The sequence below is a fragment of the Pygocentrus nattereri genome, chromosome 21 (genome assembly GCF_015220715.1).
Source record: "Pygocentrus nattereri isolate fPygNat1 chromosome 21, fPygNat1.pri, whole genome shotgun sequence".
Taxonomy (NCBI): domain Eukaryota; kingdom Metazoa; phylum Chordata; class Actinopteri; order Characiformes; family Serrasalmidae; genus Pygocentrus; species Pygocentrus nattereri.
In genome coordinates, this window is record NC_051231.1 from 18,910,755 (window position 1) to 18,924,799 (window position 14,045).

Genomic DNA, 14,045 nt, shown 5'->3' on the forward strand with positions numbered 1-14,045 from the left:
ACTCAGAGAAAAAGGAACAGTTGAACACAGAACTCTTTGCAATACACTACAATACACAGTGCAATACAATGAAATCAAATATAAGTGCAGCACGATATATTGCAATCAATACTTAATTCAATGTTCATTTAAGTGCTGTGTAAAGAGATGTGTCTTCAGTCTGCGTTTGAAGACAGCAAGAGACTCTGATGTACGGACAGCCAGTGGAAGTTCGTTCAACTACGTGGGTGCCAGTATGGAGAACATTCTCAAAGCTTGTCTTCCACGCGCCTTGACGGATGGTGGTTCAAGCCGGGCTGTACTCAAAGCTTGAAGGGCTCGTGGTACAGTTCGAGATTTTTCGAGATTTCCATCAAGTAGATAGGGGCTGGTCCATTTTTGGTTTTGTAGGCAAGCATTAGGGTTTTAAATCTGATGTAGCTACAGGAAGCCAGTGAAGGAAGCTCAGCAGTGGGATGACGTGACTGAACTTGGGGAGATTGAAGACAAGCCATGCTACCGCCTTCTTGATGAGTTGCAGAGGCGAGTTGCAGTAGTCAAGGCTTGATATGACAAGAGACTGCACTAGCACCTGGGCGGCCTCTCAGGTGAGGAAGGGTCGGATCCTACGGATGTTGTACAGGAGATATCTGCATGACCGAGTTAGGTTCGTGATGCGAGTCGAAAACGATAACTCGAATTCATGACCAACTCATCAGGGAGTGCTTGCTTTTTCCCCAGTTGAGACGTTTAAGTCTTTCTTTCTTGTTAAGATCCATTTGCAATCTCTCGATTTCGAATCCTCATTTCCATCACTTGCTGAATCAGCAGCACTCTTGTACACTTGGGTGCCACCACTGGCTGGGTATGGGACCTAGAATTTTACTCCTCTGCCTCTCAGTGTCCTCCTTATCTTTCCATATTCTTGCCTTTTCCACAGAATCTCAGATGCATGGTCATGGTCAAAGTAGATCTGTTTGCCTTCATATTATACCTCTCATTTTCTCCATGCTGCATGCAACACTTGCTCCTTGATCCAGTAATCCATAAAGAAGACCATGAAAGACCGGGGCCGAGTCCCTCCACTCGCTTTTGGAACAAGGGGTCTATGAGCTTGTTGAATGTTAAGCTCATCAGTGACTTCCAGTTGCATGCTAAATAGCCTAGCCACAAAGGCTACCGCATCACCTTTCTCAGCGCCCTCTGATATGCAATAAGTCCAAACATTCTTCCTCCTAGAGCAGCTTTCAATGTGAATCAACTTCCGGGGCGCTTCCTAGTGAGCGACTCGAGTAGCGGCTCGTCATATGTGTTCTTTATTTGTTTATTTATTTATTTTTCTTTGTGTGTTTTTGTATGTTGGGACGTATTGACACAGACGTAGCAATGTCTGCGGTGTTTTTCTTATTTGTATGGATGTTTTTGAGCCCTTGTTGTTTTTGTTGTTTTAGTTGGGAAACTGCCCTTGGCGTGGGCCAACATCGCCGTACTACTATGGAGACAACTATTCTTACCCACAAGCTTCTCCTGTCTTTACAGGCTTCAATCAATGGCGTTGTGCCAGTTAGTATTCCTGTGGAGCTTTGCAGATCGGTTTTTAAGAAGAATTGTCGGAAGAGAGGGAGAAGAGGTGGAATACGCCGTAGACTTAGAAGTATGGGCCTCGGCGACCGCCACAAGCTTCCTGCACTGCCAACAGTCCTTCTTTCCAACATGCAGTCTATCCGAAACAAGATGGATGAATTGGAAGCGTGGGTTAAATTCAGACATGAAGGGAGGGAGGCATGACTTCTGGCCTTTACTGAAACATGGCTTAGCGAATGAGACCGGGACGAGGAACTGTTGATAAGTGGGTTTAGTAGCCCACTTCGACTGGACCGGTCTCCTGAGATAACTAACAAGCACAGCGGAAGAGGTGTGTGCTTCTATGTTAATTAGAGGTACTGTAACACAGTGGTGGATCGGGAGAGGATGTGTACGCCAGATATTGAACTGCTGACAATTTCACTTTGCCCTCATTATTTGCCTCGTGAGTTTCAACAGGTATTTTTCACACTAGTGTATATACACCCGCGAGCAAATGCATCGGTAGCGGCTCAGTTGATTGCCAATGTAACGCACAGGGTGGACTTAATTTGTCCGGATGCCCCCAAGTTTATTCTTGGTGATTTTAACCATTGCAAATTGGACAAAACTCTTGGGATGTATGATCAATATGTGAGTTGTACTACTACACGAAGAAACTCCATGATTGATCTTTGTTATGGTTCTCTGACTGGTGCTTATAAATCTTTGTCGATGCCTGCTTTTGGGGCATCCTATCACAATAGTGTGTATTTGATGCTCATGTATAAACCTTCCTTCAGATGCCTTAAGCGTAAGGAGAGAATAGTAAAGATTTGGTCAGAAGACAGTATTTTCTCTCTCCAAGCATGTTTTGACTGTACGGATTGGCAGTGTTTCTATGATGCTTGTGATGATATTAATGAACTAGCTGACACGGTTTCATCTTACATTACATTCTGTGTTGACATTACTATTCCAACTAAAAAGGTTGTTATTTATCCAAATAATAAACCTTGGGTAACGAAAGAGCTCAAAACAATACTCAATAAAAAGAAAAAGATTTTTTTTTATTGGAAATGCTCTGGAGAATAAGGAGCAAAAATTAGGAAATTAGGAGGGCAAAAATGAAATATAGGGAAAAGATTGAAAGGCAGATAACAGGGGTAATTTAAGAGAAGCCTGGCAAGGGATCAAAAAAATGGCCTCTGTTAACCAAGGAGTAAACGAGTTACGACAGTCTATTAGGATTAACAGAGTGGATGAGTCTTCATTACCAAATGTTTTTAATATGTTTTTTTCGCGTTTTGGTCTGAGTTTTCAGAGAACGTGTCTAAGCTTAGAGGGTCCTTTGGGTCTCTTGTACCTCTGGATGAGATGGTGATAACTCAGGAATGTGTTGCAGATTTGTTTAGGAGAGTGAATATGAACAAAGCTGCCGGTCCTGATGCCATTTGTGGGCAGACTTTGCGTCATTGTGCTGACCAGCTCAGTTAGGTTTTCACAAGACTCTTCCAGTTGTGTATTAATTGTGGTCAGATACCTTCAATTTGGAAAACATCCACGATAATACCTATTCCAAAACTGAGAAATGCTAGGGAATTAAGTGAGTTTAGACCAGTTGCACTCACATCCCTGGTTATGAAAAAATTTGAAAAGATTTTAAAATATATAATTGTCTCTTTCACTGGTAACAAATTAGATCCCTTGCAGTTTGCTTATGAAGCTGGTAGAAGATGCAAAACTTTTTATTCTTGATAGGATGTATAAGCACCTTGAGAGACCCAACTCTCATGTGAGACTTTTATTTGCTGATTTTTCTTCAACTTTTAATAAGATGCAGCCTCACACTTTGATTGAGCGGCTGGCTTCTTATTTTAAACTACCTGATCAGCTGCTGGTGTTGCTTTTAGATTTTTTGACTGATAGAATTCAACAAGTTTGGGTGAATGACCGTATGTCTAGTACTATGGTCTCGAATACGGGCGCGCCTCAGGGTTGTGTCCTGTCTCCCTTGCTTTTTATCATGTATACAGACAGCTGCAGGAGTTTTAGAGAGGGCAGCTGTCTTGTAAAATTTTCTGATGACACTGTATTATTATCTTTTCTTCAGGGTTCAGATTCAGATCATGGTTGTGCTCTTCCAGCTTTTGTTACGTGGTGTGATGAGCACTTTCTTGACCTTAATGTGTCAAAAACTAAGGAATTAATAATTGATTTCAGGCAAAACAAAAAGGAACCAAAAGCTAGTGTCATACATGGAAAAGAGGTACAAATTGTGGACACATAAGTACCTAGGGACAGTATTCGATTACCAACTTAAATTTGATGCGAATACAGAGCTGGTTGTTAAGAAGGGTCAACAAAGAGCTCATTTATTGCGTAAGCTGAATTCTTTTCATGTTATGGCATCATTAATTTTCTTGTTAATATCTTCCTTAAAAGTGCTAAACTCCTTATTTCTATGTCCAACCGAAACCCATCTGAATCTCCTGCCTGAAGAGACTGTATTTCTGCGTGAATGGAGAGCATGCTTTCTTGCATTGTAGACGCCGTTTGGGAATTGGCTTCTGATCTAGGCCCTTTGTGTTCTGTGAATTCCTCCTGTCCCTCATCTTTATCTTTTCAGTGTACAGATTTCCCTCTGACCTTTCTTTGTTTTTCCCCCTCCATATTTGACAACAACCAACAAACAAGAAATTCTTTAAATCCAGGGGAGTTTTAACCAAGCTTACTGGAAGATCAATTCTTACACAGCCATACATTTTGGCGCCATCTTGAAAACTGGTTCTGCTTTTCAAAAGTTACTGCACAACAGAAATATCAGCCGGAAAAGCTACATATGTAAACACAACTGTTTATCTCCAAAATTTAAAATCTGAGCAGGAAAACAATTGGGACGGGGTTGGTGCTCCCCAGTCTTCTAAAGAAATCCAACACAGTGAAGAAGAGTGTAAAACATGTAGGATGTAATACCAGAAATTAGAACACAGAACTGCTGAAAAAGTACTTCACAAGCCTGCTATCTTCCATTAAGATGTGGTCTTAAATGATTTTAATCTTTATAGGACAGAGAGAGAATCAAGAGGAGGCGGAGTTGCTATTCATGTAAGAGTAACTATACAAGCCACCTTATTAACTGCAGTCTCTAAGGAAGTTCATAGCTCTGAAAGTGTCCCTTGGGAAAAATAACATATTTTAGCTGGGATATAAAGACCTCCCTCTGCTACATCTTATGCACTTGATGAAATAGCCACTCTTATCACATTATACTGCTCCTGAAATGCTGGTCCTGTGGGGATTTTAATTTTAACTGGCTCTCTAATGCATCAGATTACTTAAAGTAATTAGCCATGGAATCAACACCGCCAAATCCAAAGAATCCCACCAAATCTACCCTGCTAGAATGAATTCTATCCAATAAAATGGACAGAATTAATACCTCAGCAATTGTTCACCTTGGCATTAGTGATCCCTGCCCCATTGGATCATCTTGTTCTTCTTTTGGCTGCTCCCTTTAGGGGTCGCCACAGTGGATCGTCTGCCTCCATCTTGCCCTATCCATTGTCTCCTCTACTTTCCAGCTTAACTACATCTATAAACCTTCTCTGAGGTCTACCTCTTCTCCTTCTACCCGGCAGCTCCATCTCCAACATTCTTTGACCAATATATCCACTATTCCTCCTCAACACATGTCCAAACCATCTCGACCTGGCCTCTCTGGCTTTATCTCCAAACTGCTCCACCTTTACTGTCCCTCTGATCTGCTCATTTCTAATCCTGTCCATCCTTGTCACTCCCAATGAAAATCTCAGCATCTTCATCTCCGCCTCCTGTCTTTTAGACAGAGCCACAGTCTCCAAACCATACATCATAGCAGGACGCACTACTGTCTTGTAAACCTTCCCTTTCACTCTTGCTGCTATCCTTCTGTCACACAACAGCCCTGACATCCGTCTCCACCCACTCCATCCATTGCTCTGGATGGTTGACCCAAGATATTTGAAGTCATCCACCTTTACGACCTCTACTCCTCTACGATCCCTGCCCCATTGGATGAATTAGAAATGTGTACAAGAACAAAACAGGCACTCAGAAGGTGGTTAGAAATTTTAAACATTTTAATGAACAAGCTTTTCTGTCTGACTTATCATTGAGTGAAATACTCCTTACACTAAAAATCCCAGATGTGGACTTGGCACTAAACCACTTTAATAAATCATTTGTAATTGTGATAAACAAACATTCCACCACAAACAGCAAAGAATAAGAGACAGATCCAAGTCACAGGTTCACTAATGAAGTTTCCTCATTGCTTAAAACCAGAAATAAATCTTAGTCCACTGCCAGATGCACAGGGGGAAAGACCACTGGCTTACGTTCAGACAACTGAGAAATAAATGTACCTCTGCAGTTAGAAAGGCCAAATCAGATTATCATCTCAGCCTGATAACCAGTTTTACAAACACTCAGATCTCCTGGAAAACTAAAATCCCTTAAAAACAATTCTTCTACCCTTCCAAAACAATGTTATAATTGATGATCACTAATATCTATGAATACAATTATCAGAATCGCTCTAGTAATTGGATCAGCTGCCAGGTACCAAGAGTTTTTACTGAACTGGGAAAATCTGCTTTTAGTTACAGTGGACCAGCGAGCTGGAATTCACTACAGGAAACACTAAAACTCAGCTCACTGGTGTCACTTAGTCATTTTAAACTTTTAATATCAAACCACTTTAAGACAGCCTGTACCTGTTTTATTTAATCTTATTTATTCTTAACTTTTATTTCTTGTTTTAGTTCTTAAATAGTTAAAAATTAATAAAAAACTATTTTAATTAGTTTATTTTTATTAATCTCTTATCTTCTTCTGATCTTAATCTCTTATCAATTAAACCTCAAGTTTTATTTTTATCTATATCTATTTTTATCTATATCTATTTTTATCTTTTTTTTTCCACTGTTATTTTTTTTTTCCTTTTAATTTAAAACAATTAAATATAGATATTATTTTCTTTTCTCATGTCAATCCCTGTTTTTGTACATGCTCGGCCAAACTGAAAATGAGGGTTGCCCTCAAATGTACTTCCAAGTCAAAATAAAGGTTGATTGATTGATATCTGATCAGAAAGAAATCTGTAGAGCTTTTAACACACATTTTGCTGCAGCTTGTCACATTTTTGAAAATACTGACTCGAATCTGTTAGGTCAAACTGACAACTGACAAACATCTCTTCACACTACAGCCCTTCTCTCCAATCACAGTAGCTAAATTTCTTACTACTATAAATCCATGAAAAACTACTAGTGAAGATGGGCTGGACCCTCACTTCCTGCATCTAGCAGCCCCAGTTAGTTTAGAATACATAACATATATTTTTAATCTCTCTCTTTTACCATGCAGAATTCCAAGGATCTGGAAAATAGCTCATGTAACTCCCCTGCATAAAGGAGGTGAGGCAGCAGATGTAAATAACTACAGGCCAATCTCAAAATTGTCCTGTTTAGCTAAAATTTTAGAACTTCTAATGAATAGTCAACTTAAATAATTTCTACACAAAATTACTCTCCTGTTTAACTATCAGTCTGGCTTTAGACACAGCACCATTTCTGCTACCACACTGTTTTTAAACGATCTCTAAATTGTGCTGTCATTTTTAGTGATCTATCAAGAGCGTTCGATACAACTGATCACACTCTTCATCTAAGGAACTTAGAAAAAAGATTGGCTTTGATACAAATGCACTACATTGGACCCAAAATTACCTTTCAGACAGACAACAATGTGGAGCACTAAGGAATTACAAATCAGATTTGTTACCAGATTTGTGGACCGCTACCTCCACCTTTGTGCAAGGAAGAACAGGAGGAGCACTGCCAGAGCCCTGCAAAATGACCTCCAGCAGGCCACAAATGTGCATGTGGCTGCACAAACGGTTAGAAACCGACTACATGAGGATGGTATGAGGGCCCGACGTGAACAGATGGGGGTTGTGCTCACAGCCCAACACAGTGCAGGACGCTTGGCATTTGCCAGAGAACACCAGGATTGGCAAATTCGCCACTGGCGCCCTGTGCTCTTCACAGATGAAAGCAGGTTCACACTGAGCACATGTGACAGACGTGACAGAGTCTGGAGATGCCGTGGAGAGCGATCTGCTGCCTGCAACATCCTTCAGCATGACCAGTTTGGCAGTGGGTCAGTAATGGTGTGGGGTGGCATTCCTTTGGAGGGCCACACAGCACTCCATGTGCTCGCCAGACTGCCATTAGGTACCGAGATGAAATCCTCAGACCCCTAGTGAGACCATATGCTGGTGCGGTTGGCCTTGGGTCCCTCCTAATGCAGGACAATGCTAGATCTCATGTGGCTGGAGTTCATCTTGCAGGAACTGCTGGCACAGGCATTGAAGCTATGGACTGGCCCGCCCGTTCCCCAGACCTGAATCTGATTGAGCACATCTGGGACATCATGTCTCGCTCAATCCACCAAAGCCATGTTGCACCACAGACTGTCCAGTAGTTGGCGGATGCTTTAGTCCAGGTCTGGGAGGAGATCTCTCAGGAGACCATCCGCCACCTCATCAGGAGCATGCCCAGGCATTGTAGGGAGGCCATACAGGCACGTGGAGGCCACACACAATACTGAGCATCATTTTGACTTATTTTAAGGACATTACATCAAAGTTGGATCAGCCTGTAGTGTGTTTTTCCACTTTAATTTTGTGTGTGACTCCAAATCCAGGCCTCCATTGGTTAATAAATTTGATTTCCATTGACGATTTTTGTGTGATTTTGTTGTCAGCACATTCGACTTTGTACAGATACAAGTATTCAATGAGAATATTTCATTCATTCAGATCTAGGATGTGTTATTTGAGTGTTCCCTTTATTTTTTTCAGCAGTGTATGTTAATGAACTTGCTGCCTATGGCTCAGACTGCAAAGTACACCTGTATGTAGATGACATGGTTTTATACTGTTCAGCTGACTCTGTTTATGCTGCAATAAGAAAACTGCACTGCTCATTTTACAGGTTGAACACAAACTGGTTTTAAATGCTAAGAAAACTAAGGTCATGCTATTTTCCAGATCAACTAATACAGATTTTAATTTTGTAAATATCATTACCCTGACAGGATCCAACATTGAGAGAGTCACAGAGTATAAATACCTTGGCATGTGGCTGGACGATACTCACTTTTAAACCCCATATTAATAAAGTGGTTAGCAAATGTAGGCAAAGGTTCAGTTACCTATATAGAAATAAATCCTGCTTCCCCGTGTATGCTAGAAAAAGAATAGTTGAGGCAGCCTTACTGTCTGTCATGGACTACGGTGATGTAATTTACAAACACACATCTACCAGCTCCCTCAAACCACTGGACTCAGCACGGAGGTTCATAACTGGAGACCCTTATAACACATAAAACTGAGAAAATTGGTTGGCCCTCACTAGCTACACGGCAGGAAACACACCGGTTTATTTTCATTTATAAAACACTCTCTGGCCATTTGCCAGAATATATTACTTCAATGATATCTGTTTTACCTGATTTTTAAAATCATTTTTATTTTATTTTCATAATTTTAATATTTATTTCTTATTTTATCCATTATTATTCATATTTAATTTAATTTAATTATTATTGTTTTATTAATATTACCATTATAATAATAATACCTTTGTTTTAGTATTTTTTTTTCTTATCTTCATTATCTTATCAATTATCATAACAATGTAACTTGGCACTTGTTTCACACTAATATCCATAAATGTGAGTAACAGTGATTGTTGTTAACTAGCTAAATACTAAACTGCATCATTGAAAAGACCATTTTTACATATATAATGTGAGCTATACTCAGTTATTAGTAAAGATAACATAAGAGGACCATTGTCAACGTAGACAGTAACTTTGTATATCTTCAAACCAGTGTTAGTGACTGCCCTCTGTATGATACATACACATTACCATCTCATTCAGACAGCACAAACAATAACTTCAATGCATATAATTAGATATAATGGCTCAAACAACCTTCTACCTTCTATAATGGCTGAAATCTATACTTCTACAGTACAGGTCAATTCATCAGTTACAATGTCCATACAGGTGCACAGCTTGTCAGCTACCCTCTACCCATTCATCAACAGAAAAGGACCACCATAGGACCACTGCTGACCAACGGTCAGAATTCTGTTTTAGTTCTGCATTGGAGATAAAGGCTCACAGTGGAATATTCAATATCAAAAGCATGATGTGCCTAATGCACTCGTACACATACCATTACCATGTTAGGGCCACTGCTGTGTTGAAAATCTTCCCCGACTCAAGTAATATCTGATTAGTGGCGGTCGTATGGTGGTGCTTTTCCATTGACGAAGGCAGCAAATTGTGCAGCATCAGATTGGCTCTTACATGGAAGGCACGCTAGGATCACAGCGTGTCATCACTTGCCCAGCTCGGAAATAGGCTGCCTCGGGTGGCTTTAACCCAAGTTACATGGTTGGTTCTCTTTGCTCATTATTAGTGCTCGTGGAACGTGTTATTTCAACCGATGAGAGGACAACTAACTAGCTAGTTAATGTTAGCTTTATTTAGATTTGACTTAATTGCAGTCACGTCATCATAAACAGCTGAAAGAACAGTTGCAGCGAGGCATCTAGCACTAGTTAAAAAGTAACTCACACATAACCATCCGATTCATCGATTTAGTGAAAATCTTTTAAATGAAGCCACACAGTTTAGCGTATCTTAGATAAGCAGTTATCTTACCGGACTCTTGTTTTGAAATGTACGCAGGGGAAGGGTGGTGTTTTAGGGGTAGATGGGAGAGGTTCGGGATGGTATAGACACGGAGGGAGGGTGGGGGTGGTGTGCCCAATCTAGCGCCAATCCGACACAAAGACAGCAAACGTCACACTCTGAACTTTTACCTTTCACCCAAGCTCTCCATCGTTTACGCTCACGAACACAAAAGGATCTACATAATGATTTTTTAAATACAGGCGCGTGATTTCCGGACACCGAATGTTTCAAATATAATTTCCATTTTTACACGTTTTTAAAACAGGGCAGCGGGGCAATGACATTTAATTTATTAAACCTGACAACTTAATAAAAATTAAAAATAAACACACACACACACACACACACACACACACACACACACACACACACACATATATATATATATATATATATATATATATATATATATATATATATACATATATAGGATGAAAGCCCCAATAAACAAATACCATATAAATCCAACCAAATGGCTCTGAAATTACTTTCTGCAAACAAGCAAAGTTTCAGTTTAAGATTTATTAGTTACAAGTTCAATAAAAACTTTCTTTAAACACAGGTTCATAAATGTATTTTCTTTACTATATTGATCTGTAGGTCCCTGTCCATAAACATAAACTAGCCTAAACAAATTTATTATAAGTTGAAAGTGTTTGTATAAATTCAGAAAAAAGACGCATCAGTCACGACTGCATCTATGTACATATTTCTATATTGTGCTCTATTTACACAAAGTTAGGTTAGTTCATCATTTATGTTGAGTAGACTCTCCCAAAATTTTACACTGCTGTGCTGACGTTGAACCGTGTGCTTGTGCTGGGTAGCTATGTCCAACAGGTCAAAACAAGTTCAAAACAAAGTGAGCGCTGTGCTCTGATTGGTGTTCTTGCTTTGCGCTTCTTTCTTTTCGACATGTTACATTTTTATACACACATAAACCAAAAGGAACGACAGATTTCACATAATGTAGTGGAGTAAAAAGTAAGATATTTGACTCTGAAATGTAGTGGAATGAAATTAAAAAGTCACCCCAAAGTGGAAATACTTAAAGTACAGATACACGAAAAAACTACTTAAGTAGAATAACAAATTACATTTACTTAGTTTCTGTCCACCACTGAAAATTAAAAAGAAAATCTTAAAATTACAGTGAATCTTATGCAGTGAAGACTCATCATTTGCGTTCCTATGGTGAGTTATGTGTCACTATAACTTTATATAACTATCTTATGTCTGATATTTGTGTATAGAGAGCAGAGGTTACCAGTCTTGTTCAAAAGAAGGCTTTTATTCCAACCAAACAAAAGCACTCCTATTTCAGCTTGTTTATTCAGTTGGTCTTAGTCTTAAAGCAACTTATTAGTGAAGTTTTGGTTGCCATGACACCACACCTTTTGAGGATAAGTATGTTGAAGCTATATGTGGACGGACTGTCCTGAGCCCATCATCAAAATCATTATCAAAGCTTTGTCTTAAAGTGAGTTCCCAGAAAGAAACATTTTTAGAATTCATTGGGACAAACAAGGTAAATGTTATATTCACAAAATCTAGAGATGATTGAGTATATTTCCTACGTATGACAGTGTTGCTTAGAATTTAGAACTGCTACTTCCAGTTTCTAAAGACAGCTTCTCTGAGGTAGTGGCTAAAGCCAGAAGTCAGATGGCTAATAGCAGCTTGGACAGTTTGGGCTATTAACTCATAACAGAGGTTTAAAAACATATTGCACTTGTATATTTATTGAAAATTTCTTCCTTATCTCCAAGATAAAACTAAGTGTGATTCAATACCATTTGAAATGTAGAGCCTTTTCTCACCACTCCAATTCAAATCTTTTGGAAAAAAGTCCAGGAGTGAGTTTTCCAAAACTATCATAAAGCTTTGTTAACTCAGGTATAGTGTGGTAATTTGCAAGTGTTTCCAAAAACAATCAAAACTAACATATGATTTAAACTTCTTTAAAATGCCAGCTAACCCATACATTAAAGTGCTTCTCAAAATGTGTTTTATGCTTTTTTACCCATTATTAGTTATGATGACAATTTTATATTGTTTTAATAGACATACAATAGGCCTATTTTAATAGGCCCTATTAATAACAAATAATAATTAAGAAGTGAATTGTTAATTTAACATACTGAAAATCTGAATCCAAAGTGAACATGTGTCTGTATGTATGATATTGTATGTGTATTTTGTATTGTATTTTTCAATATGTATGTGTATAACTGTATTCAATTAATAGAAAAAGTTAATTAAAGAAAAAAAACATTTGTACAGTTGTAAGTTAATTTGCAAGTCATCACAAAATCTTTCTAAAAAGAATTGTTGAACCCCTAATGAGCAACCCAAAAGGTGACAGTGGCGAGAAAAAGCTAACTAAGTACATGAAAAAAAAGAAGAAAAAAGGGAAAAAAAAGCCTGAGAGGAATGTAATAAATCAAAAGGGGAAACCATGCTCCTTTGGCCTAGACCAGACAGCAAAAAATAACATGAGAGTTAAATATGGTGGATATATAAAATACCCAGTTTAGCCATACTTGCCATAAGAACATGTTAACATAAACAAGTAAGGAAGTCTGTATAGTGTAAGGTGTATGAGTAGCACTGATTAGGAGTCTGGGCAGGGATCAACTGTCACCAGCCATAACACAAACCATAACAAGAGATAAAGAGGAAGTGACCATGCACTGTTCACTAAAGTCTGTATGACATCCAAGTGACATTCTTTGCATTACCATTGGGTAAATTGTACATGCACGTTAGGCAATTTTGCACAGCAGAGTGAATATCACATGGTTGTGACACCCCAGTCGAGCTGGTTTAGGGGTCAGGCAAACAAGAACATCCCGCACCCCACATCAGGATCAATACTGCAGCAGCATCAAAATAGACAGCAGAGGCAGTTGATCAACTCAGCAAAAATCCAACAGATGTGTATTTAACTTTAACTGAAGCTTTTGATCCTTTTCTGTGTTATTCTCAGCATTGCACTGCTGTTACTTAATGTTACGTGTGGGCGCCTTGTGCGCTCTCTCTCCCTCTCTCTCTTTTGTGCTCCCTCGTTAACTCTTTTCTCACCTCTTTTCTGCGCCAGTCGGTCTGTCTTTCACCTTATAGGTGGATCGGGGTGTCATTCATCATTCTCGTCACGCTCGTCGCCTACTTACCAATCAGTTGTAAACACGCTGTGTTGTAAAGTTTTGTGCCTCAGTTTAGCTTTGCTGTTATGTGTAGTTCTGTTGTCATTGTGAACCGTTTGGAATTGGTTGTTGTTAGTAGAAGAGCAATTTACATCGTGCGCACACTTACACTGCCACACGCAGGTTAGTCTAAGTGTCTAGACACACTAGTTTAGAGGCGGACACCACCCACTGTATTTTTGGTCTAGTTTAGAGTAGTGTAGCAGTCAGCTATTTTGTTTTCTTAGGTAGACAAGACACAAATACTAGCCAGTGTAGTTCTTTTGTTATTTTCTTTTATTTGGTGCCGCCTGTGTTCTCCCCCTGGCTAGTCCAGTTCTTCAGTGTCCCGGTTTGTTGTCTTGATGTTTTGTGAACATTTGTGTCTGTAGTATACTGTGGATGTCCTTGAAATAAATCTGTTTTTCTGTTTACTCTGGTTGCCTCACTGGTTGGCCATCTCCACCTACTCACACCGCACATGTTACTGTCCCCACACCC

General features: G+C 39.3%; 1 protein-coding gene across 8 annotated transcripts in view; it reads right to left on the reverse strand.

Annotated features, from left to right (window-relative positions):
- LOC108440343 (poly(rC)-binding protein 2-like) overlaps positions 1 to 10,460 on the reverse strand; it is a 49,787-nt gene extending 39,327 nt beyond the window's left edge. For 4 of the 8 annotated variants that reach the window (XM_017719166.2, XM_017719169.2, XM_017719167.2 and 1 more), the window contains exon 1: positions 10,327 to 10,460. The gene's annotated coding sequence lies outside the window, so the exon portion shown is untranslated. Of the gene's footprint in view, positions 1 to 9,595; positions 9,614 to 9,835; positions 10,285 to 10,326 lie in introns of those variants that run through there. The other 4 variants (XM_017719162.2, XM_017719161.2, XM_017719163.2 and 1 more) reach the window with 4 other exon arrangements.
- Positions 10,461 to 14,045: the final 3,585 nt, after the last annotated feature.